We start from the raw sequence: 27,810 nt of genomic DNA, 5'->3' as shown, positions 1-27,810 counted from the left end.
TTCTAATGTAACAAATATGTAAACTTTCTGTTATTTTTTATTATAAAACCATATAAAAATGATTAAAAAGAAAAACTTAAAGATCTGTGGAACCTTTTGCTCCCTCTGCCTCAACCTGAAAAGAGGTGTTGTGATTCTTCAGAGCCTACTTCTGAGGAGATTGCACACAGGGGTCTGCGCCAGATGTACTCCTGCATCGGTACAGTAAGGCTGTGTTCACACAGGGCGGATTTACTACGGACTTCTTGCAGTTTTTCCATTGCGTATTTGCCGCAACCTAACCGCATCTGCGGCAAATCCGCACCTGATGTCATAATTGTGCTGCGGTTTTTAATGCGTATTTTCCAGCGTGTCTCTCTCTCTCTCCCTCTCTCCCTCTCTCCCTCCCTCTCTCCCTCCCTCCCTCTCTCCCTCCCTCTCTCCCTCTCTCTCTCCCTCTCTCCCTCTCTTCCTCTCTCTCTCCCTCTCTCCCTCTCTCCCTCTCTCCCTCTCCCTCTATCTTCAGCATTCTCTCTTCTGCCTCCTGGCTCGGCGCTCATGTGGCGGCTGGGTGCCACCTGACCGCAGCGGTCACACGATCGCCGAGCCGGGAGGCAGAAGAAAGAATGCTGAAGACGCCAGACAGGTAAACAAGTCCCTCCATGGTGCAGTGAGCACCTGCACCCTCCGGAACTCTGTCAGTTCAGGAGGGTCCAGGGAAAATCTATTTTTTCTCATTCATTCTCCACATCTCCAATTAATTAGGAGCTGGGGAGAATGGATGAGGTAAAATAAATAGATTGGAAAGGGTTAATTCAACTTCCAAAATGCTTCCTCCAGGATGGAATGCACATAGTATTTGTGTGCCACTAATTCGGCTAACTAGTCCAGCGTTATAAACAGCTTCTATTGTGCCCAAATTAAATACTTTGTGTATGACTTTAGTGATACTTTTGCTATTGTGAGTATACAAATTTTTTTTTTCAGTTTTTTTTTTCAGCTTTCTTGCCACAGGAGAGAGCTATGCATCCCTGCATCTCCAATTTTGGGTTGGTAAATCAACCATCACAGAAATTGTGAGGTGCACATGCAGCGTCATCTGGCAGAAGTCGCAGCCCATTGTGATGCCTTCACCATCCGAGGAGGCTTGGCACTGTGCCACAGCAGGCTTTCAAACTGTGGCCAAATTTCCAAACTGCCTAGGTGCAGTTGATGGCAAACATGTACGTGTGCTTCAGCCTGCGCACTCAGGCTCCAAGTTTTATAATTACAAAAAATATTCTTCGGTAGTCCTGATGGCGGTGGCTGATGCACATTGCAAATTTGTTTGCATCAACGTCGGCGCCTATGGTAGTACTGGAGATTCTTGGGTGCTGCGAACATCACAGATTGGGATGCAAATTCTCTGAGATGGTGTTATGCTCCCAGCCCCCAAACCTTTGCCGAGAACCACACATCCAGTCCCCTTTGTGATGGTATCGGATGAGGCTTCCCCTCTAATGCCAAACCTGCTGCGCCCATACCCACGAAGAGGACTGAATGCCCGGAAAGGATTTTTAATTATAGGCTGAGCCGGGCACGTCGAGTGGTTGAGTGTGCCTTTGGGATTATGGTTAGTCAGTGGAGAGTTTTAGGGACTACCCTGATGGTAGACCCTAAAACAGTTGATGACCTTGTCAAGGCATGTTGTGTTCTTCACAACTATCTCCAGGAATATCACCCCGAGATAGATGTTGAAGAACTCGAACCTGCCTTTGACACGGCCATCAACTGGGGTGCTGGTCACCCTGCTGCCACTGCTGTGTAGGTCAGGGAACACTTCACTGACTATTTCCTTATTCCCGAAGGCACCGAGCCATGGCAGTACTCCTGTGTCGGTGGTGTGTAGCCCTAACTGCAGCTTGATCCCCCGGCGCCAGACTCCAGAAGAACGCAGAAGACCATTTCCAAAAAAAGCTTGTTTATTTATGCAAAATCTGAGACGTTCAATGACATATGATCATGTCTTCACACCAGCTTACAATTTTGTGCACAATAAAATGTGACTTTTATTACAAAGATTTAGAAAAATTTTGTCATTTAACACTTTTTTCTAACATCAAACTGTTAAATTGCAATAAAACAGTTGTTTGTAAAGTAACCAAATCTGGACTTGTTTAATTCCCAACACTGTTTATTTCTGATTTTGCAGATTTTAGGTATGTGCACAAATATTGTACAATACAAAAACCATTTTTAGAAACACAAAATTAAAAAATTGTGGTTCGCATAGAGCTACAGAAGTTGCAACCCCAACCTTGGGGGACATCCAGTCAGCTACAATAGAACATGAATCGGCAGCGTTAAGGCACCTGTTTTTTTTGTAATAAAATGTACTCCAAACTTGTAAGTTTGTTACATTGCAAAGATCAAGTACATATACACAACAAATTTAAAAAGAATCTTTCATGCAAACTTCTTTTTAGTTTTGTGTTTATGTACATGATCTTTGGAATTTAACCTACATCTAAGTCCTAAGTACATTTCTTTATCCAAAAAAAAAACCAAACTGCTGTGAACAAGTGCATTATGTGCAGTACTTTTTAAGTTTCCTGCAATCTAGAGAAGTAGCAATCCCAACCTTGACGGACAGCCAGCCAGCAAAAATACTGCCTGAATATGCAGCCATAAGGCACTTGTTCTCAGCAGTGTTTTTTTTCGATAATGAAATGCGCTGCAAACTTGTATGTTGGTTACATTACACAGATCATGTACATACACACAAAACTAAAAAAGAGCTTGGCATAAAACTAGAGAAGTTGCAGCCCCAAGCTTTGCGGACAGCCAGCCAGCAAAAATACTGCGTGAACATGCAGCCATAATAAGGCACTTGTTCACAGCAGTTTTGTTTTTTGTAACCAACTTGTATGTTGGTTACATTACAAAGATCCTGTACAAATACACAAAAGTAAAAAAGGTGTTTGCATGAAACTAGAGAAGTTGCAGCCCCAACCTTGGCGGACATCCAGATAGGGAAAATCGAACGTAAACAGGCAGTGTTAAGGCACTTGTTCACAGCTGTGTTTTTTTCGATAATGAAATGTGCTCCAAACTTGTATGTTGGTTACATTACAAAGATCATGTACATATACACATAAATAACAAAAGATGTTTCCTACAAAATCTTTTTTAGTTTAGTATTGATGTACAGGACCTTTGTAATATTACCAACATATAATTGTTGAGTTCCTTTCTATATCCGAAAAAAAAAAAAACTGCTGTGAACAAGTGCCTTATTATGGCTGCAAGTTCACGCGATATTTTGGCTGGCTGTCCGCCTCGGTTGGGGTTGCAACTACTCTAGTTTCATGCAAACTAGATAAGTTACCGCCACAACCTTGGCAGACAGCAAGCCGTTAAAAAAATACTGCGTGAACATGCTGTCATAAGGCACTTGTTTAAAGGATTTTTTTGGGCATAAAGAATTGAACTCCACCCTCGTATGTTGGTTACATAACTTAGATCATGTACATATAATGACAAAACTAAAAATGAGCTTTGCATAAAACAGCAGAAGTTGCAGCCCCGAAGCTTGGCGGACAGCCAGCCAGCAAACATACTGCCTGAGGCCTTAGTCACACGGGCGTTTTTTGCTGCGATTTGCGGATCGCATGACGGATGCGCATCCGCAAATCGCGTGACCGGGCTGAAAAATCGCCCGAAAAAACTGCTCCTAGCCGCGTTTCAATAGAAACGGGCCGGAGCTGTCCAGCACATTGAATTCAATGGAGCCGGCAATACAGCCGGCTCCATTGAAAGCAATGCGCTGCGGGCGATCTCACGATGAATTTTCGCGAAGGGCTTAAATATATAAGCCCTTCCCTGCAATTCATCCAGAAATGTGTAAAAATAAAAAATATATATATACTCACCTGGTCCCGGCAGCCGGAGTTCAGCCGCGGCCGGCGGCAGTTCTCCTGAACTGCTCTCTGTAGTATTCAGCAGCCGGGGATTTAAAATCCCCGCCTGCTGAATGAACTGCCTCTGATTGGTCACAGCCTGACCAATCAGAGGCAGCTCTCACTCACACCCATTCATGAATTCATGAATGGGTGAGTGAGTGCTGCCTCTGATTGGCTCAGCGCTGAGCCAATCAGGGGCAACTCTCAGCTGTCATTCATGAATTCATGAATGGGTGTGAGTGAGAGCTGCCTCTGATTGGTCAGGCTGTGACAAATCAGACGCAGCTCATTCACCAGTCGGGGATTTTAAATCCCCGGCTGCTGAATACTACAGAGAGCAGTTCAGGAGAACTGCCGCCGGCCGCGGCTGAACTCCGGCTGCCGGGACCCGGTGAGCATATATATATATTTTATTTTTACACATTTCTGGATGAATTGCAGGGAAGGGCTTATATTTTTAAGCCCTTCCTGAAAATTCATCCCACGCTCGCCGGCAGCCCATTGCTTTCAATGGAGCCGGCTGTATTGCCGTCTCTATTGAATTCAATGGGCAAACATCGTTCTTCTCTGCCCCAGCTGTTATAGCTGTGGCAGAGAAGAATGCTTTTTCTAGTATATGTTCTCAATGGGGTCGGCGCTGCTGCCGCCGGCCCCATTGAGCGCATATAGAGTAGAGAACAGGAATCGCAGATCGCAGATAGGTGCGATCTGCGATTTCTGTTCTATAATTTATCGGACGAGCGCATAAGAAGCGCTCATGTGTCCGATACCATTGCAAAGCAATGGTTTTATAAAATCGCCGGACGCATGCGCAAATCGTGCGAAAAAATGCCTGTCTGACTCAGCCCTGAACATGAATCCATAAGGCACTTGTTCACAGCAGTGTTTTTTTGGGGGGGGATAATGTAATGTTCTCCCAACTTGTATGTTGGTTACACTACAAAGATCCTGTACATATACACTAAAAAAAGATTTTTGCATGAAAATAGAGAAGTTGCAGTCCCAAGCTTGTCGGCCAGCCAGCCAGCAAAAATACTGCATGGACTTGCAGCCCTAAGGCACTTGTTCGCAGCATTTTTTTGGGGGGAAAAGTGGAATGTACTCCGAACTTGTATGTTGCTTTCATTTCAAAGATCATGTACATATACCCAAAAATGAAAAGGATGTTTCATGCAAACCTCTTTTTTAGTTTGGTGTATATGTTCATGATCTTTGTAATGCAACCAACATAAAAGCGTTGAGTTCTTTTCTTTATCCAAAAAAAACACTGCTGTGAACACGTACCTTATGGCAGCATGTTCACGCAGTATTTTCACAGGCTCGCTGTCCGCCTTGGTTGGGGTTGCAACTACTGTAGTTTCATGCAAATTAGAGACGTTGCAGCCCCAAGCATGGCGGACAGCCAGCCAGCAAACATACTGCGTGAACATGCAGCCATAAGGCACTTGCTCACAGCAGTGTTTTTTTAGATAAAGAAATGTACTCACCACTTCAATCTTGGATACATTATAAAGATCATGTACATATACACAAAAATTTAAAAAAAAGAGGTTGTCATGAAACTACTGAAGTTGCAGCCACAACCTTGGCGGCCATCCGGCAAGCTAAAATCGAATGTGAAGCGTCAGCGTTAAGGCACTTGTTGACAGGCTTTTTTGGGGGGATAATTAAATATACTATGAACGTGTATATTAGTTACATTACTAAGATCATATACATATTTCCAAAATTTAAAAAAAGATGTTGCCATGAAACAGCAGAAGTTGCAGCCCCGACCTTGTCTGGCCATCCGGCTCGCTAAAATCAAATGTTAAGCGTTAAGGCCCTTTTTCACAGGAATTGTTTTCCCTGATAATTAAATGTACTCCAAACTTGAATGTTGGTTACATTACAAAGATCATGTACATATACACACACACACAAAAAAAGATGTTGGCATGAAACTAGAGAAGTAGCAAAACCCCACGCTTGGCGGACAGCCAGTCAGCTAAAATACTGTGTGAACATGCAGCCATAAGGCACTTGTTTACAGCAGTGTTTTTTTTGATAATCAAATGTACTCCGAACTTGAATGTTGCTTACATTACAGAGATCATGTACATATGCACAAAAATAAAAAAAAGATGTTGGCATGAAACTTGAGAAGTAGCAAACCCCAACCTTGGAGGACAGCCAGTCAGTTAACAAGACATAATAAATAAGGCCCCAAGAGAAAACAATAAAAAAAAACCAACACATTCCTTCCCGTTCAGTTCCACCCCAATTGGAGACGTTGTATTCCCAGCAGCAAATTTGCCTTTGGTGATTAGAAGTGAAACGTAACAAAGTGCAGCTTCAAAACACGCAACTATGAGTTGGGTGTTTTGAAGCAACTTTGCCGCACATCTCTCACTTGAGGACAGCACTCCCTAGTAGGAGGGTGATGGCCTCAAGCAAGAAAATAAAATCTGGATTCGCACACAGCTGTTTTGCCACGGAATTTCAGTCAGAAACTTTGTAGCGGCAAATCCACCTGCGGGCGTTAATCCGGTGATCAATGTGGACGAGATTGCTCAAATAACTCGTCCACATGGAACGGCAAAACCAAAGCCGCAAAGCGGCCAATTTAACATCCTGGGGACGAGGAAACCGTCCCACAACGCTGGCTTCCACTGCCCTTGCTGCTCCGGATTTGCTGTGCCATTAGGGCGATGCTTGGCAGAAATTTCATCCACATTGGCTGGCTACTCTTGGGATTAGCGGTCAAAGGTGCATTTGCCGCTGTGTAATTCCCAACGGATTGTCCACTTGAAATCAGCCCTGTGTGAACCCACCAAAGTGATGTAACTGAGGGGAAGGAATGTGTTTGCATTTGTAATTTTGTAGCAGAGCAGTGAGTAACCGTTGTCATAAATAGTATATTTAACCCCAATCTTTCCTATGACCATCAAGAAGATTTCCGGGACACACGGCTATCCCATGCAGTGTCCGAGGAGTCGGCAGCATTTACAAAGGTGTTGTCTGCAGTGATTAAGAACACGATATTGCAGTGATCCGCATGTAACATTTGGATCACTGCAATGTGGTATAACTCGTGAACAACCCTTCTCCACTTCCCGATTGAGAACTGGGTGGTGGTGAGTACAAGACAGAGGTAGTCTTTTGCATGTTTTGCGGCAAAAGGCTGTTCATCAGTGACATGAAAGATGATTGTGAAGTGGAACTACCTGTCATGCTGTCCGTGTAGCCAGTATCGTGAGAGACATACTAAATGGGATAGCCAGGTGTCCTAGTAACCCTTTGTGGTTGGTCAGGGAAATATTGGGGTGGAGGCAACATTCGTGTGGCTGGCTGTACCGCAAAGGCCACAGTTTTCATTGCCTTAATAATGTCACAGCAGTCTGCAATAAGCCTGGGTGATGCAAAGACCCTCAGAACTGCATCTGGTTGATTACTTTTCCACCGCCGCCGAGTTGCAACACTACGCCCTGACCGCTCGTAACTGACCTCCTGGTTACTCCCTGCTCTGCTACTACTACTGCTGCTGTGCGACGCGATTTAATCCACCACTTCTGTGGTAACAGAAGAGGCGTCCAAATCTGGGGTGCTCAGCAGGCTGTCGTCCAAGGTTGGGGTACCTTCTCGAAGTTTAGCATCCTCTGAGACTTGCGATGTCTGGACATTCGCGCTGGATCTGTGGAAGAAAAACAAGAACATTTTTGAAATAGTAACCAAAACAATTAACACAAGTCAAGTAACCAATGAAGCAGGTGCATTAAGAGTTGACCTTATGGACACAATTCTCTACTTGTCCGCAGAAACGTCAATTTGTCATAGTGGGCACATTTTTTCTTTGATGGGGAAGCGCCACTCTTCTCCAAGTCCTTCTCGAATTTCTTAAATCTGTCATGGACAGAACGCCAACATTTTTTCACATCTTTCACTGCAATAAAGAATGTAGTTAAAATACAAGACCGACTACTATTTATCTCATCTTTTGCTGCAATAAAGAATGACGTTAAAGCAAGGACATCTTTGCTACATGAACAAATGACACACGAAACCTGTCACATATCACAGTCTACTTACATATCTCAGTTTGAACGGCAGCAGTGGCATTATCCCAATCCGGGTACATCCCCGAGCATACAGCCAACCAGGCGTCTGCCTTCACATCCCGGTCGCTATACCCTTCGTCAGCTGGGTCCCAGATTTGGGGCTTGCTTTCAACCTACCAGAAATAGAGAAAAGAACATGTAATTGCATTCTTTACTTTGTGCAAGTAAAATGTACAGTGGCTGATGCTGATAAACTCACTAACATTATCATTCTTGAGACGTTTATCCCCATCCGCTAGTACCACGCCATAGCACGGATTACATCAGACGTTTTTATAAAAAAAAAAAAATGAAGTGCCAGTCTTGGTTGCAACTTCGGTTCACTTGCTGACTGCCTCCAAGTGTCTTGTTGCCTGGGGATAGTGTAGAGGGTGGAGAAAAATATGGAAATATTAAAAATCATGCGAACATAGGGATAAGACACAACATGCACACGATGACATGACCGCATGCACCCAAAAACCTACCCCATAAAACTTGGGCTGCGCACATGCAACAGCACACCATGCACCAGGGAAGAGCATTACAAAATGGGGAAATGAAAAAAAAACAACTGCCGTGCCCATGCAAAAACCACGCCATGCAGCAGGGGGAGCATTGCAGAATGGAAAAATGCAAAAAAAAGGGGCCGCGCACATGCAACAGCACACCATGCACCCTGGAAGAGCATTGCAAAATGGGAAAATGCAAAAAAAAAAAACGCCACACCCATGCAAAACCACGCCATGCAGCAGGGGGAGCATTGCAGAATAGAAAAATGCAAAAAAAAAAAAAGGGGCTGCGCACATGCAACAGCACACCATGCACCAGGGAAGAGCATTGCAAAATGAAAAAATGCAAAAAAAACCAAAACCCGCCGCGCCCATGCAAAACCACGCCATGCAGCAGGGGGAGCATTGCAGAATGAAAAAATGCAAAAAAAAAAGAGGCCGCGCACATGCAACAGCACACCATGCACCCGGGAAGAGCATTGCAAAATGGGAAAATGCAAAACAAAAAAACCCGCTGCACCCATGCAAAAACCACACCATGCAGCAGGGGGAACATTGCAGAATGGAAAAATGCAAAAAAAAAAGGGGCCGCGCACATGCAACAGCACACCATGCACCCGGGAAGAGCATTGCAAAATGGGAAAATGCAAAAAAAAGAAAAAAAACGCCACACCCATGCAAAACCACGCCATGCAGCAGGGGAAGCATTGCAGAATGGAAAAATGCAAAAAAAAAGGGGCCGCGCACATGCAACAGCACACCATGCAGCAGGGAAGAGCATTGCAAAATGGGAAAATGCAAAAACCCCCAAACCCGCCGCGCCCATGCAAAACCACGCCATGCAGCAGGGGGAGCATTGCAGAATGAAAAAATGCTAAAAAAAAAAAAAAGTGGCCGCGCCCATGCAAAACCACACCAGGCATCAAGGGGGGGCATATGGGGACAAAGACAATGCATGTTGAAAATTTACCTTTTTTAGACCGGGCAATGATAGTGGTGGTGGTACTGTTGGTGGTACTGCCCGTGGTGCCACCTGTGGTGTCGGCGGTGTTGCCGCCTGTGATGCCGCTTGTGGGGCCACCGGTGGGTCCTCCTGTGGTGCGCCTGTGAGGACGCTTGTGGTGTCGGCGGTGGGGCCGCCTGTGATGCCGCTTGTGGGGCCGCGGGTGGGGCCACCTGTGGTGCCGCCGGTGGTGCCGCTGGAGGTGCCGCCTGTGGTGCCACTTGTGGGGCCGCCTGAGGGGCCACTTGTGGTGCTGGCGTCGGTGCTGCTGGTGGTGGTGCCACTGCCAGTGGTGGTGGTGCCGGTGGTGGTGCTGAGGTGCCGGTGGTGCTACCGCAGGAACTCCTGCTCCCTGCTTCTTACCACCACGATGTCCTGCTTCAAATGGCGCCAGTCTCAAATTAACTTTATTGGCTCACTTCTCATGACAAACTTCTGCTGTGGACCCGCTATAAAAAGCCGCAGCAGAAAGGCAACTGCGGATTTTATAGCGGTTTAGCTGCGTTCATGAGGGCCAATGGGGAAAAAGGCGCTGCGGAAAAGTCAAAAGAATGGGCATGCTGCGTCTTCAAAATCCGCGCTGCAGTTGCATATCCACACTGCAGCTCTGCGGACAAAAATACGCCCTGTGAGAGCAGCATTTTGGCCAAACACATTTGCACTGCATTGCACTGCAACCGCAACGGTTTAGCTGCAATGCGATTATGCAACGGCAAACCGCGGCAAATCCGCAGTAAATCTGCCCTGTGTGAACTCAGGCTAAGTGACGGAGGCTTCGTAAAACACCAGTTTGCTCACTGAAAGCAACGTTGTGTAGACTGCTAGTAAGGACTCAGGACTGGTGCTTTGACTACATGAATTTGTGTCTACCTGGAACACAAGACTGAGTTTGTTAGTTGGAACTAATCAGAAACATTGGACTTTTGGTCAAGGAAAATTTGTCATAACTTAATTCGGAATCTGCCTTTTGTGGTGCAAGTTTACTCAATCTACAGACTGTATGCAGCAAGCCCATGTAGTATCCTCTACATGGGGATGCGAAAGTATCTCTCAACATCACAAAATTTAAAACCAAAACTGAGCTGTCACCTGTCTAAGGGGAAAGTGCTGCTCCATGCTCCTCCTTACAGCTTTACGCTGCTGTGACAGGTGGCTGTAGCTGCCAGGACTAATCTCTGCACAATCTGGTGAGAAGAGCCACTGGGAGCATTGAGAAGAGGACCCTCCGCCTGCCAAGTGACATGGCTGGAGAGAGCAGACAAAAAAGAGATGTTGGGAGTGCCAGATGCCTGTACAGCAGCAGGGAATGAAGAGACGATGTAGGCACTTGCACAGAGCACTAGAGGGAGGATTCACCCCATCAAGTGACTAGCACATTGCTGCCCTGAAGACTGCCATGCTAGGGACAGTGTTGAAGGGCTAAACCCGGCCCAGCGCCTGAACTCTTGAAAAGTTTCTGGATGCTGCCAGCGTCTCAGAAATAGGGGATGCAGCAAGAGAGAGGCATCAACTGTAAAAACTGCAGCAGCACCAACGTAAAGAGGAAGTGGCAGAGGCCGTTGTCATTGAGAAGAGTGGTGCAGCCGCATGGACGTTCGTGTCCCAATGCTGTTGGAATGACCAGGAAGAACAAAAGGATTCTGATGATTGGGGTCTAAAGGTAGAAGTCTGACAGACAGCTAGCAGCAGCGCTGTGGCCCAATGCTAGAGTGACACCTAGATGGGGGCTGTGACAAGGAGCAGCACATGCAGTTGAGCTCATAATTCCCACCAATGAGATGTAAGTGGGGCAACTGTGTATACAGTGGTAGCTGTCAGTCACTGATAGGACCTTCGATTGGACTATTCAGTTCAGAATGTGCAGAGATGTAAATGAATAAAATACAAAGTTCTATTGAATTTTCCCCCTAAAAGTATATATCAATCTGCTCAGCTCCTCCTATTATAATATTATGCTAGCAGTTTAGATAGTATGTTTGAGTCGACAGACTCCATTTAAAGGATAACATATCTACAAGATTATTGTCTTTCTCCTACTAAGAACAGTAACATTTCACGTGTATCCATGGTTAGTCTGAATCTTCTTAATGTCTCCATGTTCATCCACCTTATGCTATAATTAAGGGCTATTAAGGACAGAAATATGCAAACAGTAGACTTGTGTCTGTTGGATTTTATATGAAGCCTGAACTAAATATTATTTATTGGACCATTGAATCTTTTGAATTTTCTTTCATGATGTTGCAAGTATTTCTGTGCATCCAGTATGGTTGGTGAGCTGGACTTGATCTTTTTATGCATAAGTAGTAGAAAAAGTTGGAATCTTGGCTTTAGTGGGGTTCTTTGTAATTCTCTCTGATAATAGCACTGTGAAACACAATTTTTGTAACAGATAGGATAGGTGCTTTATAGTAACTTTAAAATGGTCTGATGACATTTAAACTGTTGGGGGTCTTCAATGGAGACCAGTGCTGATGTTGCCTGAGTCCAAATTCAAAGGAAAGTTATAACGAGTACCCGGAGAACCATAAGAAGTCACTACACACTCAGCAAGTGAATCAAATGAATTCTACTTTATTGTTAACATTGCCAGTTCTTATACAAGAGGAAAAGAAGGCGTATCCAAATGTTGCCTGGTACAAAGATACTTTACTTTACATAGGTCAAACTACTTTACAGAGGTCAAACTGCTTTACAGGTAAGTAAGAGAATGGTGTTATAACAAACATCAAAGCCAATCAGTCTGTCTTTGTAGGAGCCTGCCATATACATATCTATTGTCTAGATCTTATCACAATGTCCTTGGGGCACGGTCCAGACTAAAAACATCATTATTCTATTTATCCTTATGTTATGTTTACTTAGAAACAAGATTAACCCTTAACATAATCCCCCATTTGGACATCAGAGCCACCATTTTCTCCTGGTACTGTCACCCGTTGGTGCCGGCTCCGGCCGGATCCCCAGGTAGGAATGGTGCACTCTATGTCCATCTAGGGTATCAAGACATTTAAATGGGTGCAGAAAATCGGCATTCAGTACATTTAGCTACACATGAAATTATTACCTTTATTGCAATATATACACACAAGATTATCATTACCACTTGTAATATACTTTGTAGGATTCCCATGAACCAACCTCCTAACCCCGAGAACCAATTGGCAGGGTTAAGAAAGCTAAACCACCCCTGATCTTCATCTTGTTTTATGCTGGCAGCTATTTTCAATATACCTGTTGACATATGATTCTATATCCAAGTTCTATTAGCAACTTCCGAATGTTTTCCATATTTTTCATTTCCATAATACATAACATATACAACCAGATAATCTAATGTCACATTTATTACACTGTTCCCTATATTTTCATTTGCTATCAGCATAAAACCAATCTTATCAAATCTGGGCTTGAGAAAATAATGAACAACAAAAAATTCAAAAAACCGTTAGATGTTGAATACAAATGTCTCTTCCTGTAAAATTGTTTCTTCTTCTCTTGATCTTCTTTAGATCCTAAACCTATAGGATCTCCGATGCAGGGAAGCAAGGGGGATTATTATTCCCTCACTGCTTTCCCTGGTTAGCCAAAGAACAGACCCTAAGTAGGAATCTGTCCCTGCCCATTTAATTGGTATCAAACAATCTTTTCCATTCTCCATATCCAAAAGTATCCACAGCTGACTATAGAGCCCCTTTATTCCAATGTTGCAGATGCCCTCTCTACACCACTTTGTTGTCCAAGGTCTTCAGGGAGGAGCTGTGAGGCTTAGCCCTTCTTTGACGTCATCAGCTGGCGGTCAGCATTCTGCAGAACATCTGAGGTGACAGTGTAGCAGCAGTCAGGCACACTTGTCAGTTCTTCAGGCTCAGTTAGATAGTCTCAGCCTTAGCCCTTCTTTGACGTCATCAGCTGGCGGTCAGCATTCTGCAGAACATCTGAGGTGACAGTGTAGCAGCAGTCAGGCACACTTGTCAGTTCTTCAGGCTCAGTTAGATAGTCTCAGCGTATGGACAGATGCAGATGCAGCATGCACTTAGAGAAAATGAAATTTCAAATCACAATTGCAAAAGTCCAAATGTCCTGGTGGAAATGACTCAGTTCATAAATTTTCTCAGTCCCAAATAAACTTGATGCAGAATAAATCAGTCCATGGCAAATCAAACAAAAACAAAATCACAATCTGGGGTCTTGTGTGCTTTTCTTCACCCCTTCATAAAAATAGATAAAATAAAAAATCTGTAGGTCAAATTAATCAATAAAACAATCTCTGCCCAGAGTGACCGGAGTAATTTTCTGTTGTAGCAAATGAATATTTCTAATATTCCTAGTCTTTCTACATTTCAGCACAAATACCTTCTACATACAGTAGACATATAACTCAAGAATTTTTACTATGTAAACAAACAATATAATATCAAACATTGCAAATCAATCAAGTTTACAATACAATAATCTTAGATTGATCAATATCATCATCAGTACAGTTTCTTATTTTTCACATGTTATCAAACACTGCGAACCAAGTTAAGCAAATTTTATAACACAATATTCCTAGATTTGTCATGATCCTCTTCATTAGTAGTTATGTATTTACCACATCCCATTCCTAGATTTGTAATAACACGTTTCCGTAATTAAGATTGTCATGCAATATACATTCACATAATTTTTCCACAAAACAGAACCCAAATAGATATTGTATTAGTCCAACTCATGTAAATGAATTTGTACATAGTAATATCCCAGCACACAGTCATCAATTATGTGTATCTCACACTCACACTTTCCCTGCCTTCAATCCATTCATTCAATATGCAGTCAAGTTTCTGATCTACACAAATAACCATATATTTCATAAACCCCACATTTATATTGCGTTCTGCATGGTCTCAGATGTTACCAGGATCCATAAACGTTTAACATATACAAACAATTAACATGTGGACAGACAACAGACGTTAGACATTGAACAATGGCTTTCCTGCATCTAATATGCAGAATAAAAACATTGTCCGTTTTTCCAACACATGAGATCTTCTGAACTCAATATGCACTAGAGCTCCCAAAAATAAGCAAAAAAAACCCTTCTTTGAATTTAGGCCTTTTTTTGTTGTTTTTTACAAAAGCAAAATCTAGCACTATCTATTGTAAGGCAATATGAGATGTCAATGAATGACCAAGGTTATCCCTAGAAACAAACAAATGGGTTGTTAGCATCCCATCCCCCAAACAAACAGACTTGAAGTCTACCCTGTAAAACAAAGCATATTAGAAAAAGGAAAAACCTTTATTTTTCAAAGCCAAAGATCTTAGCCAGTACATCCATGCCAGAATATTTCTCATCACCTATTATCTTGATGAGGAAAAGGAAAAATAAATACTCAGTAAGACAAAAAGCACATTAAACAAAATATTATAATTACTATAATTCCACATTGGAGCATTTGGGGTTCTATCAGGTACGTTTTTCCCCAATTCTCCCCCGGGGTCATTTAATCCCCTTTTCTTCTTATTCCTAATACATGTAGTCAATACTCTTCTCATCAGATCATTTTGCTCATTCATCGCAATTGCATGTTTCATCATTTCTTTCCTTAATTCTCTGTATACAATCAGACAATGTATACCAAGGCTTCTCTGTATGCGGTCAATCAGAATCAGTAGGATATTTATATCTTATAGCAGTCGCCACCACATCTAGTAGAGTGGATCGGCCCTGCTGGACTTGTAAAGTCCTGAATAAAGATGAGCGAGCATACTCGTCCGAGCTTGATACTCGTTCGAGTATTAGGGTGTTCGAGATGCTCGTTACTCGTGACAAGTACCACGCGATGTTCGAGTTACTTTCATTTTCTTCCCTGAGAAATTTGCGCGCTTTTCTGGCCAATAGAAAGACAGGGAAGGCATTACAACTTCCCCCTGCGACGTTCAAGCCCTATACCACCCCCCTGCAGTGAGTGGCTGGCGAGATTAGGTGTCACCCGAGTATTAAAATCTGCCCACCCGCAGCTCGCCACAGATGCATTCTGACATAGAGGAGGGAAAGTGCTGCTGATGCCGGAGCTGCTATAGGGAGAGCGTTAGGAGTGATTTTAGGCTTCAAGAACCCCAACGGTCCTTCTTAGGCCATAGAAATCGCAGATCGCAGCTATGTGCGATCTGCGATTCCTGTTCTCTTCTCTATATGAGCTCAATGGGGTCGGCGGCAGCAGCGCCGACCCCATTGAGAACATATAGAAGACGAATCATTCTTCTCTGCCACAGCTGTAACAGCTGTGGCAGAGAAGAACGATGTTTGCCCATTGAATTCAATGGAGCTGGCAATACAGCAGGTTCCACTGAAAGCAATGGGCTGCCGGCGATCGCAGGATGAATTGTCGGGAAGGACTTAAATATAGAAGCCCTTCCCTGCAATTCATCCAGAAATGTGTTACAATAAAAATATATACCGTATATACCGGCGTATAAGGCGACGGGGCGTATAAGACGACCCCCCAACTGTCACCTTATACGCCGGGAATACAGCGGAGCAAAGAATAAAAATCATTACTCACTTCACCGGGCGTTCTGCGGCACTGCTGCAGGCTGTCGCTCCCTCCTGGTCCCCGGCAGAGCATTGCTTTCTCTACGAAGGGCTTGAAATCCCCGCCTCCAGAAAACACACGTGCCTTCAGCCAATCGCAGCCATTCAATGACATCATTGTCATTGGCTGTGATTGGCTGAAGGCAGCCAATCACAGCCATTCAATGACATCATTGTCATTGGCTGTGATTGGCTGAAGGCACGTGTGTTTTCTGGAGGAGGGGATTTCAAGCCCTTCGTAGAGAAAGCAATGCTCTGCCGGGGACCAGGAGGGAGCGTCAGCCTGCAGTAGTGTTGCAGAACGCCCGGTGAAGTGAGTAATGATTATTATTCTTTGCTCCGCTGTATTCCCGGCGTATAAGGTGACACTTGGGAGGGTCGTCTTATACGCCCCGTCGCCTTATACGCTGGTATATATTTTTATTGTAACACATTTCTGAATGAATTGCAGGGAAGGGCTTATATATTTAAGCCCTTCCCGACAATTCATCCCGCGATCGCCGGCAGCCCATCGCTTTCAGTGGAACCTGCTGTATTGCCGGCTCCATTGAATTCAATGGGCTAACATCGTTCTTCTCTGCCACAGCTGTTACAGCTGTGGCAGAGGAGAACGATCTTTATGCTGACAGTGCAGGGGGGGCACTCTTGCCGCTATTGTGGCTTCATAGTGGGACCTGTGAACTTGAGATGCAGCCCAACATGTAGCCCCTCGCCTGCCCTATCCGTTGCTGTGTCGTTCCCATCACTTTCTTGAATTGCCCCGATTTTCACAAATGGAAACCTTAGCGAGCATCGGCGAAATACAAAAATGCTCGAGTCACCCATTGACTTCAATGGGGTTCGTTACTCGCTAAGGTTTTCATTTGTGAAAATCGGGGCAATTCAAGAAAGTGATGGGAACGACACAGAAACGGATAGGGCAGGCGAGGGGCTACATGTTGGGCTGCATCTCAAGTTCCCAGGTCCCACTATTAAGCCACAATAGCAGCAAGAGAGGGCCCCCCTCCAACAACTTTTACATCTGAAAAGCCCTCATTAGCAATGCATACCTTAGCTAAGCACCACACTACCTCCAACAAAGCACAATCACTGCCTGCATGACACTCCGCTGCCACTTCTCCTGGGTTACATGCTGCCAAATCCCCCCCCCCCCCACGACCCAGTGTCCACAGCGCACACCAAACTGTCCCTGCCCAGCCTTCAGCTGCCCTCATGCCACGCCACCCTCATGTCTATTTATAAGTGCGTCTGCCACAGGAAAAGCAGGCATACACTGCAGAGGGTTGGCACGGCTAGGCAGCGACCCTCTTTAAAAGGGGCGGGGCGATAGCCCACAATGCTGTACAGAAGCAATGAGAAATCCAATCCTGTGCCACCTCCATCTGGAGCTGCACACGTGGGCATAGCAATGGGGAACCTATGTGCCACACACTATTCATTCTGTCAAGGTGTCTGCATGCCCCAGTCAGACCGCGGTTTTTTATATATAGTCACAGGCAGGTACAACTCCGCAATGGGAATTCCGTGTGCACCCACAGCATGGGTGGCTCCCTGGAACCCACCGGCGGTACATAAATATATCCCATTGCAGTGCCCATCACAGCTGATGTAATGTCGTGCTTAATGCAGGTGGGCTTCGGCCCACACTGCATGCCCCAGTCAGACTGGGGTTCTTTAGAAGTGGAAGCAGATGCATTTACAACTCCCTATGGACCCACAGCATGGGTGGGTGCCAGGAAGCCACCGGCGGTACATAACAATATCCCATTGCATTGCCCATCACAGCTGAGGTAGTAATGTCATGTTTAATGCAGGTGGGCTTCGGCCCACACTGCATGCCCCAGTCAGACTGGGGTTCTTTAGAAGTGGAAACAGATGCATTTACAACTCCCTGTGGACCCACAGCATGGGTGGGTGCCACGAAGCCACCGGCGGTACATAACAATATCCCATTGCATTGCCCATCACAGCTGAGGTAGTAATGTCATGTTTAATGCAGGTGGGCTTCGGCCCACACTACATGCCCCAGTCAGACTGGGGTTCTTTAGAAGTGGACACATGTAGTTACAACTCCCTGTGGACCCACAGCATGGGTGGCTCCCTGGAACCCACCGGCGGTACATAAATATATCCCATTGCATTGCCCATCACAGCTGATGTTATGTCAGCTGTAATGCAGGTGGGCCAAAAATTTATTGGATTACACTGTAGGCGAGGGCCCACAAAAATTGGTGTACCAACAGTACTAATGTACCTGAGAAAAATTGCCCATGCCCAACCGAGAGGGCAGGTGAAACCCATTAATGGTTTTGGTTAATGTGGCTTAATTGGTAACTAGGCCTGGAGGCAGCCCAGTTAAAATAAAAATTGGTTGAGGTGAAAGTTTCAACGCTTTAATGAGCATTAAAACGTATAAAAATTGTTTAGAAAAATTATATGACTGAGCCTTGTGGGCCTAAGAAAAATTGCACGTTCGGCGTGATTACGTGAGGTTTCAGGAGGAGAAGCAGGAGGAGGAGGATGAATATTATACACAGATTGATGAAGCAAAAAGGTCCCCGTTTTGGATGGTGATAGAGAACGATGCTTCCATCCGCGGGTGCAGCCTACGTATTGCTTAGGTATCGCTGCTGTCCGCTGGTGGAGAAGAGAAGTCTGGGGAAATCCAGGCTTTGTTCATCTTGATGAGTGTAAGCCTGTCGGCACTGTCGGTTGACATGTGGGTACGCTTATCTGTGATGATTCCCCCAGCCACACTAAACACACTCTCTGACAAGACGCTAGCAGCAGGACAAGCAAGCACCTCCAGGGCATACAGCACGAGTTCAGGCCACGTGTCCAGCTTCAACACCCAGTAGTTGTAGGGGGCAGAGGCGTCACCGAGGACGGTGCTGCAATCGGCTACGTACTCCCTCACCATCCTTTTACAGTGCTCCCGCCAACTCAGCCTTGACTGGGGACCGGTGACACAGTCTTGCTGGGGAGCCATAAAGCTGTCAAAGGCCTTAGAGAGTGTTCCCCTGCCTGCGCTGTACATGCTGCCTGATCTCTGCGCCTCCCCTGCTACCTGGGCCGCGGAAATGCGCCTTCGGCCACTAGCGCTGTCGAATGGGAAGTTTACCATCAGTTTGTCCACCAGCGCCCTGTGGTATAGCATCATTCTCGAACCCCTTTCCTCTTCGGGAATGAGAGTGCAAAGGCTCTCCTTATACCGTGGATTGAGCAGTGTGTACACCCAGTAATCCGTAGTGGCCAGAATGCGTGTAACACGAGGGTCACGAGAAAGGCATCCTAACATGAAGTCAGCCATGTGTGCCAGGGTACCTGTACGCAACACATGGCTGTCCTCACTCGGAAGATCACTTTCAGGATCCTCCTCCTCCTCCTCTGGCCATACACGCTGAAAGGATGACAGGCAAGCTGCATCTGTACCCTCAGCAGTGGGCCAAGCTGTCTCTGCCCCCTCCTCCTCATGCTCCTCCCCCTCCTCCTCCTCCTCTGGCCATACACGCTGAAAGGATGACAGGCAAGCAGCATCTGCCCCCTCAGCAGTGGGCCAAGCTGTCTCTTCCCCCTCCTCCTCATGCTCCTCCCCCTCCTCCTCAACGCGCTGAGATATAGACATGAGGTTGCTCTGACTATCCAGCGACATACTGTCTTCCCCCCGCCTCCGTTTCTGATTCCAAAGCGTCTGCCTTTATGCTTTGCAGGGAACTTCTCAAGAGGCATAGCAGAGGAATGGTGACGCTAATGATTGCAGCATCCCCGCTCACCACCTGGGTAGACTCCTCAAATTTTCCAAGGACCTGGCAGATGGCTGCCAACCAGGCCCACTCTTCTGTAAATAATTGAGGAGGCTGACTCCCACTGCGCCGCGCAAGTTGGAGTTGGTATTCCACTATAGCTCTACGCTGCTCATAGAGTCTGGCCAAGATGTGGAGCGTAGAGTTCCACTGTGTGGGCACGTCGCACAGCAGTCGGTGCACTGGCAGATTAAACCGATGTTGCAGGGTCCGCAGGGTGGCAGCGTGCGTGTGGGATTTGCGGAAATGTGCGCAGAGCTGGCGCACCTTTCCGAGCAGGTATGACAAGTGGGGGTAGCTTTTCAGAAAGCGCTGAACCAGCAAATTAAAGACATGGGCCAGGCATGGCACGTGCGTGAGGCTGCCGAGCTGCAGAGCCGCCACCAGGTTACGGCCGTTGTCACACACGACCATGCCCGGTTGGAGGCTCAGCGGCGCAAGCCAGCGGTCGGTCTGCTCTGTCAGACCCTGCAGCAGTTCGTGGGCCGTGTGGCTCTTCTCTCCTAAGCTGAGTAGTTTCAGCACGGCCTGCTGTCGCTTGCCCACTGCTGTGCTGCCACGCCGCGTGACACCGACTGCTGGCGACGTGCTGCTGCTGCTGACACATCTTGATTGCGAGACAGAGGTTGCGTAGGGGGAGGAGGAGGGTGCTTTAATGCAGGAAGCATACAGCCCCGCAAATACCACCACCGACCTGGGGCACGCAATTCGGGGGGTGGGTAGGACGTGAGCGGTCCCAGGCTCTGACTCTGTCCCAGCCTCCACTAAATTCACCCAATGTGCCATCAGGGAGATATAGTGGCCCTGCCCGCCTGTGCTTGTCCACGTGTCTGTTGTTAAGTGGACCTTGGCAGTAACCGCATTGGTGAGGGCGCGTACAATGTTGCGGGAGACGTGGTCGTGCAGGCCTGGGACGGCACATCGGGAAAAGTAGTGGCGACTGGGAACCGAGTAGCGGGGGGCCGCCGCCGCCATCATGCTTTTGAAAGCCTCCGTTTCCACAAGCCTATACGGCAGCATCTCTAGGCTGATCAATTTTGCAATGTGCACGTTTAACGCTTGAGCGTGCGGGTGCGTGGCGTCATACTTGCGCTTGCGCTCAAACTGTGGCGCTAGCGACGTCTGGACGCTACGCTGAGAGACATTGCTGGATGGGGCCGAGGACAGCGGAGGTGAGGGTGTGGGTGCAGGCCAGGAGACGGTACTGCCTGTGTCCTCAGAGGGGGGTTGGATCTCAGTGGCAGGTTGGGGCACAGGGGGAGAGGCAGTGGTGCAAACCGGAGGCGGTGAACGGGCATCGTCCCACCTTGTGGGGTGCTTGGCCATCATATGCCTGCGCATGCTGGTGGTGGTGCCTCCCCAGCTGATCTTGGCGCGACAAAGGTTGCACACCACTGTTCGTCGGTCTTCAGGCGTCTCTGTGAAAAACTGCCACACCGTAGAGCACCTTGACCTCTGCAGGGTGGCATGGCGCGAGGGGGCGCTTTGGGAACCAGTTGGAGGATTATTCGGTCTGGCCCTGCCTCTACCCCTGGCCACCGCACTGGCTCGGCCTGTGCCCACACCCTGACTTGTGCCTCCGCGTCCTCGCCCGCGTCCACGTCCTATAGGCCTACCCCTACCCCTCAGCATGGTGTATTAGCAGTAGTGCAGAAACAGAATGCTGTAATTAAATGTGCCGCTTATTGGCCTGTGGTTGGAGGCTGACTTCCTTTACGGAACCCCAGGAAATAATTTGGCGCAAGCCTGCTGTAACACTTAGCTGGCTGCGTATTTATTTGGAGAAATACTACCCCCAGCAGACACGGACCCAGAACACTGAGCAGAGTGACAGGCAGGCCAAATAGATTTTTTCCAAATATTTTTTTCTAAAGGACCACTGCGTATATTCAATCTATAATATATGTCTTCTGGCCCTGCCTACACAATTCTATCCCTGGAGTATTACTGCAGGGTGCAATGCTCTGCACGTCCGATATACCAAAAAAAAAAAAATGTGCAACACTGCTAAAAGCAGCCTCCACACTACTGCACACGGTTAGATGTGGCCCTAAGAAGGACCGTTGGGGTTCTTGAAGCCTACAATAACTCCTAACGCTCTCCCTGCCTCCACACTTCTGTCCCTGGACTATTACTGCAGGGCGCAATGCTCTGCACGGCCGATATACCAAAAAAAAAAAAAAGTGCAACACTGCTAAAAGCAGCCTCCACACTACTGCACACGGTTAGATGTGGCCCTAAGAAGGACCGTTGGGGTTCTTGAAGCCTACACTCACTCCTAACACTCTCCCTACAGCAGCTCCAACACAACAGCACTTTCCCTCAGCTATCTCACAAGGCATCTGAGGCGAGCCGCGGGAGGGGCCGAGTTTTATACTCGGGTAACATCTGATCTCCCCAGCCACTCACAGCAGGGGGGTGGTATAGGGCTGGAACATCACAGGGGGAAGTTGTAATGCCTTCCCTGTCTTTCAATTGGCCAGAAAAGCGCGCTAACGTCTCAGAGAGGAAAGTGAAAGTAACCCGAACATCGCATGGTACTCGTTACGAGTAACGAGTAGAGATGAGCGAACGTACTTGTCCGAGCTTGATATTCGTGCGAATATTAGGGTGTTCGGGATGCTCGTTACTCGTAACGAGTACCACGCGGTGTTTCGGTTACTTTCAGTTTCCTCTCTGAGACGTTAGCGCGCTTTTCTGGCCAATTGAAAGACAGGGAAGGCATTACAACTTCCCCCTGTGACGTTCAAGCCCTATACCACCCCCCTGCTGTGAGTGGCTGGGGAGATCTGATGTCACCCGAGTATAAAAATCGGCCCCTCCCGTGGCTCGGCTCAGATGCCTTGTGAGTTAGCTGAGGGAAAGTGGTATCGTGCTGGAGCTGCTGTAGGGAGAGTGTTAGGCGTTAGTGTAGGCTTCAAGAACCCCAACGGTCCTTCTCAGGGCCACATCTAATAGTGTGCAGTACTGTGTTAGCACTGTATTTTTTTTTTTTTTTCAAAATTGGATCTGCAGAGCATTGCGCCCTGCAATAGTGACAGAAGTGGTGGTTAGGCAGGGAGAGTGTTAGCAGTGAGTGTAGGCTTCAAGAACCCCAACGGTCCTTTCTAGGGCCACATCTATCCGTGTGCAGTACTGTCCAGGCTGCTGTTAGCAGTGTTGCATATTTTTTTTTTTTTCTCAAAACCGGCTGTGCAGACCATTGCACCCGGCATTAATACTACAGGGATAGAATTGTGTAGGCAGGGCCAGAAGACATACATTATTCATTGAATAGACGCAGTGTGGCTTTTCCTTTGAAAAACAAGGGGAAAAATTCTATTTCGCCTGCCTCTGACAGTCCTCAGGGCTCTGGGTACGTGTGTGCTGCGTGCAGAACGTTAAAAAAAATCAGACGCAGCCAGCTACGTTTTACTGCAGGCTTGCGCCAATTTTTTTCCTGCATGGGAAATCCCTGATCTGCTGTAGCGAATAACTTTGCATCACTGCAGTTCTGTGACACATTTGCAGGGCCACAACACAGTTATTAAACTTAGTAGTATTCATTGAATACACGCAGTGTGGCTTTTCCTTTGAAAAACAAGGGATAAAATTCTATTTCGCCTGCCTCTGACAGTCCTCAGGGCTCTGGGTACGTGTGTGCTGCGTGCAGAACGTTAAAAAAAATCAGACGCAGCCAGCTACGTCTTACTGCAGGCTTGCGCCAATTTTTTTCCTGCATGGGAAATCCCTGATCTGCTGTAGCGAATAACTTTGCATCACTGCAGTTCTCTGACACATTTGCAGGGCCACAACACAGTTATTAAACTTAGTAGTATTCATTGAATACACGCAGTGTGGCTTGTCCTTTGAAAAACAAGGGAAAAAATTCTATTTTGGCTGCAGGCTTGCGCCAATTTTTTTCCTGCATGGGAAATCCCTGATCTGCTGTAGCGAATAACTTTGCATCACTGCAGTTCTCTGACACATTTGCAGGGCCACAACACAGTTATTAAACTTAGTAGTATTCATTGAATACACGCAGTGTGGCTTGTCCTTTGAAAAACAAGGGAAAAAATTCTATTTTGGCTGCAGGCTTGCGCCAATTTTTTTCCTGCATGGGAAATCCCTGATCTGCTGTAGCGAATAACTTTGCATCACTGCAGTTCTCTGACACATTTGCAGGGCCACAACACAGTTATTAAACTTAGTAGTATTCATTGAATACACGCAGTGTGGCTTGTCCTTTGAAAAACAAGGGAAAAAATTCTATTTTGGCTGCAGGCTTGCGCCAATTTCTTTCCTGGCTTGGAAATCACTGGTAATACAGCATGCTGAGGGGTAGGGGTAGGCCTAGAGGACGTGGACGCGGCCGAGGACGCGTAGGCCCAAGTGAGGGTGTGGGCACAGGCCGAGCTCCTGATCCAGGTGTGTCGCAGCCGACTGCTGTGCGATTAGGAGAGAGGCACGTTTCTGGCGTCCCCACATTCATCGCCCAATTAATGGGTCCACGCGGGAGACCTTTATTAGAAAATGAGCAGTGTGAGCAGGTCCTGTCGTGGATGGCAGAAAGTGCTTCGAGCAAGCTATCATCCACCCAGAGTTCTGCGCCGTCCAGTGCTGCAAATCCGAATCCTCTGTCTGCTGCTCCTCCTTCCTCCCAGCGTCCTCACTCCACTACAATGACACATGCTCAGGAGCGGGAAGACTCCCAGGAACTGTTCTCGGGCCCCTGCTCAGATTGGGCAGCAGTGGTTCCTCTCCCACCAGAGGAGTTTATCGTCACTGATGCACAACCATTGGAAAGTTCCCGGGGTCCGGGGGATGAGGCTGGGGACTTCCGGCAACTGTCTCAAGACCTTTCAGTGGGTGAGGAGGACGATGACGATGAGACACAGTTGTCTTGCAGTGAGGTAGTAGTAAGGGCAGTAAGTCTGAGGGAGGAGCGCACAGAGGATTCGGGGGAAGAGCAGCAGGACGATGAGGTGACTGACCCCACCAGGTGTGCAACGCCTACTCAGGACAGGTCTTCAGAGGGGCGGGCAAGGGCAGCAGCAGGGCAGGTTGCAAGAGGCAGTGCGGTGGCCAGGGGTGGAGGCAGGGCCAGACCGAATAATCCACCAACTGTTTCCCAAAGCGCACCCTCGCGCCATGCCACCCTGCAGAGGCCGAGGTGCTCTAAGGTCTGGCAGTTTTTCACAGAGACGCCTGACGACCGACGAACAGTGGTGTGCAACCTTTGTCGCGCCAAGATCAGCCAGGGAGCCACCACCAACAGCCTCACCACCACCAGCATGCGCAGACATATGATGGCCAAGCACCCCACAAGGTGGGACAAAGGCCGTTCACCGCCTCCGGTTTGCACCGCTGCCTCTCCCCCTGTGCCCCAACCTGCCACTGAGATCCAACCCCCCTCTCAGGACACAGGCACTACCGTCTCCTGGCCTGCACCCACACCCTCACCTCCGCTGTCCTCGGCCCCATCCACCAATGTCTCGCACCGCACAGTCCAGCCGTCGCTAGCGCAAGTGTTGGAGCGCAAGCGCAAGTACGCCGCGACGCATCCGCACGCTCAATCGTTAACCGTCCACATAGCCAAATTTATCAGCTTTGAGATGCTGCCGTATAGGGTTGTGGCAACGGAGGCTTTCAAAGCTATGATGGCGGCGGCGGCCCCGCGCTACTCAGTTCCCAGTCGCCACTACTTTTCCCGATGTGCCGTCCCAGCCCTGCACGACCACGTCTCCCGCAACATTGTACGCGCCCTCACCAATGCGGTTAGTGGCAAGGTCCACTTAACTACGGACACGTGGACAAGCACAGGCGGGCAGGGCCACTACATCTCCCTGACGGCACATTGGGTGAATTTAGTGGAGGCTGGGACAGAGTCAGAGCCTGGGACCGCTCACGTCCTACCCACCCCCAGAATTGCGGGCCCCAGCTCGGTGGTGGTATGTTCGGCGGTGTATGCTTCCTCCACTAAAGCACCCTCCTCAACCTCTGTCTCGCAATCTAGATGTGTCAGCAGCAGCAGGACGTCGCCAGCAGTCGGTGTCGCGCGGCGTGGCAGCACAGCGGTGGGCAAGCGTCAGCAGGCCGTGCTGAAACTACTCAGCTTAGGAGATAGGAGGCACACGGCCCACAAACTGCTGCAGGGTCTGACAGAGCAGACCGACCGTTGGCTTGCGCCGCTGAGCCTCCAACCGGGCATGGTCGTGTGTGACAACGGCCGTAACCTGGTGGCGGCTCTGCAGCTTGGCAGCCTCACGCACGTGCCATGCCTGGCCCACGTCTTTAATTTGGTGGTTCAGCGCTTTCTGAAAAGCTACCCACGCTTGTCAGACCTGCTCGGAAAGGTGCGCCGGCTCTGCGCACATTTCCGCAAGTCCCACACGGACGCTGCCACCCTGCGCACCCTGCAACATCGGTTTAATCTGCCAGTGCATCGACTGCTGTGCGACGTGCCCACACGGTGGAACTCTACGCTCCACATGTTGGCTAGGCTCTATGAGCAGCGTAGAGCTATAGTGGAATACCAACTCCAACATGGGCGGCGCAGTGGGAGTCAGCCTCCTCAATTCTTTTCAGAAGAGTGGGCCTGGTTGGCAGACATCTGCCAGGTCCTTCGAAACTTTGAGCAGTCTACCCAGGTGGTGAGCGGCGATGCTGCAATCATTAGCATCACCATTCCTCTGCTATGCATCTTGAGAAGTTCCCTGCAAACCATAAAGGCAGCCGCTTTGCGCTCGGAAACAGAGCCGGGGGAAGACAGTATGTCGCTGGATAGTCAGAGCACCCTCCTGTCTATATCTCAGCGCGTTCAGGAGGAGGAGGAGGAGCATGAGGAGGATGAGGAGGAGGGGGAAGAGACAGCTTGGCCCACTGCTGACGGTACCCATGCTGCTTGCCTGTCATCATTTCAGCGTGTATGGCCTGAGGAGGAGGAGGAGGAGGATCCTGAAAGTGATCTTCCTAGTGCGGACAGCCATGTGTTGCGTACAGGTACCCTGGCACACATGGCTGACTTCATGTTAGGATGCCTTTCTCGTGACCCTCGCGTTACACGCATTCTGGCCACTACGGATTACTGGGTGTACACACTGCTCGACCCACGCTATAAGGAGAACCTTCCCACTCTCATTCCCAAAGAGGAAAGGGGTTCGAGAGTGTTGCTATACCACAGGACCCTGGCGGACAAGCTGATGGTAAAATTCCCATCCGACAGCGCTAGTGGCAGAAGGCGCAGTTCCGAGGGCCAGGTAGCAGGGGAGGTGCGGAGATCGAGCAGCATGTACAGCCCAGGCAGTGCAACAGTCTTTAAGGGCCTGGACAGCTTTATGGCTCCCCAGCAAGACTGTGTCACCGCTCCCCAGTCAAGGCTGAGTCGGCGGGAGCACTGTAAAAGGATGGTGAGGGAGTACGTAGCCGATCGCACGACCGTCCTCCGTGACGCCTCTGCCACCTACAACTACTGGGTGTCGAAGCTGGGCACGTGGCCTGAACTAGCGCTGTATGCCCTAGAGGTGCTTGCTTGTCCTGCGGCTAGCGTCTTGTCGGAGAGGGTGTTTAGTGCGGCTGGGGGAATCATCACAGATAAGCGTACCCGCCTGTCAACCGACAGTGCCGACAGGCTAACACTCATCAAGATGAACAAAGCCTGGATTTCCCCAGACTTCTCTTCTCCACCAGCGGACAGCAGCGATACCTAAGCAATACGTAGGCTGCACCCGCGGATGGAAGCATCGTTCTCTCTCACCATCCAAAACGGGGACATTTCTGCTTCATCAATCTGTGTATAATATTCCTCCTCCTCCTCCTGCTCCTCCTCCTGAAACCTCACGTAATCACGCTGAACGGGCAATTTTTCTTAGGGCCACAAGGCTCACTCATATAATTTTTCTAAAAATTTTTTATACGTTTCAATGCTCTTA

The 27,810-nt window shown here is 47.9% G+C and overlaps 1 protein-coding gene and 1 long non-coding RNA gene across 2 annotated transcripts in view; both read right to left on the bottom strand.

Annotated features, from left to right (window-relative positions):
• LOC136580584 (ADP-ribosylation factor-like protein 13B) overlaps window positions 1-27,810 on the bottom strand; it is a 605,728-nt gene that overhangs the window by 428,194 nt on the left and 149,724 nt on the right. The window lies entirely within an intron of this gene.
• On the bottom strand, window positions 5,416-8,442 carry LOC136579769 (uncharacterized). Its single transcript, XR_010786912.1, has 4 exons — window positions 8,221-8,442; window positions 7,989-8,130; window positions 7,687-7,842; window positions 5,416-7,593 (listed from the first exon to the last, which is right to left on the bottom strand). It is a non-coding gene; the product is annotated as an uncharacterized lncRNA (long non-coding RNA).

Source organism: Eleutherodactylus coqui, chromosome 10 (genome assembly GCF_035609145.1).
Source record: "Eleutherodactylus coqui strain aEleCoq1 chromosome 10, aEleCoq1.hap1, whole genome shotgun sequence".
Lineage (NCBI taxonomy): Eukaryota > Metazoa > Chordata > Amphibia > Anura > Eleutherodactylidae > Eleutherodactylus > Eleutherodactylus coqui.
Note: the sequence above shows the minus strand (reverse complement) of the source record. Positions and strands in the feature narration are given on the sequence as shown.